Source organism: Neophocaena asiaeorientalis, unplaced genomic scaffold (genome assembly GCF_003031525.2).
Source record: "Neophocaena asiaeorientalis asiaeorientalis breed wild unplaced genomic scaffold, Neophocaena_asiaeorientalis_V1.1 scaffold2016, whole genome shotgun sequence".
NCBI classification, from domain to species: domain Eukaryota; kingdom Metazoa; phylum Chordata; class Mammalia; order Artiodactyla; family Phocoenidae; genus Neophocaena; species Neophocaena asiaeorientalis.
In genome coordinates, this window is record NW_020173523.1 from 1 (window position 1) to 1,060 (window position 1,060).

General features: G+C 52.7%; 1 long non-coding RNA gene across 1 annotated transcript; it reads right to left on the reverse strand.

The window, feature by feature from the left end:
* Positions 1-1,060, reverse strand: LOC112401410 (uncharacterized). The gene is made up of 4 exons (XR_003003575.1): positions 937-1,060; positions 472-504; positions 285-332; positions 1-121 (listed from the first exon to the last, which is right to left on the reverse strand). It is a non-coding gene; the product is annotated as an uncharacterized LOC112401410 (long non-coding RNA).

Sequence of the window (1,060 nt, forward strand, 5' to 3'; positions counted from 1 at the left end):
CACATTAGGCTACAAGGAACACAGACACATTCAGATGCAGCCGTAGAAAGAGGAGTCACGGGATCTGAAGCCACAAAGTGGGACAGTGCATCACCCAGTCCCACGAGGCTGCTGCCTCACACTGTGAAAGAAAATAATCATGAACAAATGCAGGTCAGTCATGTAAGTGCTGACCTTCCCAACAGCACCCCACATGCTCAAATGTCCCATTCAAGGATCCCCACCACCCGGGGCATCCCCTCCGCCCCAACACCTCTCCCAATCTAGGTCCTGCAGGGTCTCACCTTTAGGATCCGTGAGAGACACATCAGAGCCCTGGGCACTGTCACTGCCTGGGGGAGAACAAAACCAGGACGTGGTCAGAACCCACAGGAGAGAAACTAGAGAAGTAACTTTACGAGGGTGAGGCCCCATGGCTTCCTGTCTGCACCCTCACAAGGGTCTCAGGAATCACAGCCCCTGCACACTTACTTGCAGCCTGGGCGTAGCTCCCTCCTTTCTCACCTGTAAGAAGAAAAGCTCATGTGAGAGGCCAGGGAGAAGACTGAGTTGAGATCCTAGAGGAACTCTCTAGTCCTGGACCACAGAGAACTTTCCAGAACTGTTGACCAAAACCCATGATAGGATCAGGAACACAAAGAAAGGAGATGTGCGGGGACTGGATCAACTTCTTCCCTCCTGGGGGTCTGTCAGCAGGAACATTCCCTCTCTGACCTTCAAGTGCTGGTAACCTGGTCCCCAACTGGAATTATGAAGGTGAAAAAACCTGTCTTTCATTTCCACATGTGCTTTACAAAAGGGTAAGTGTCAGTCTCCAGATTGGCAAGCAATGTCTCTGAATGGTGCCGCCCAATACACACGCAGGCAAGCTTCTACCTGGGCTTGAACCGCCCCCAGGGACAAAAGAAAACTCAGATCCCTCCCCCACTTCCCTACCTGAGTGCTTCTTCCTCCAGATCACAGCTCCAGCCACCACGGCTCCAGTGACCACCAAGAGAACCAGGGCAACAATGAGGTATATGATGGGGACGGTGGGCTGAGGAGGTTCTGTGGAGGAAAG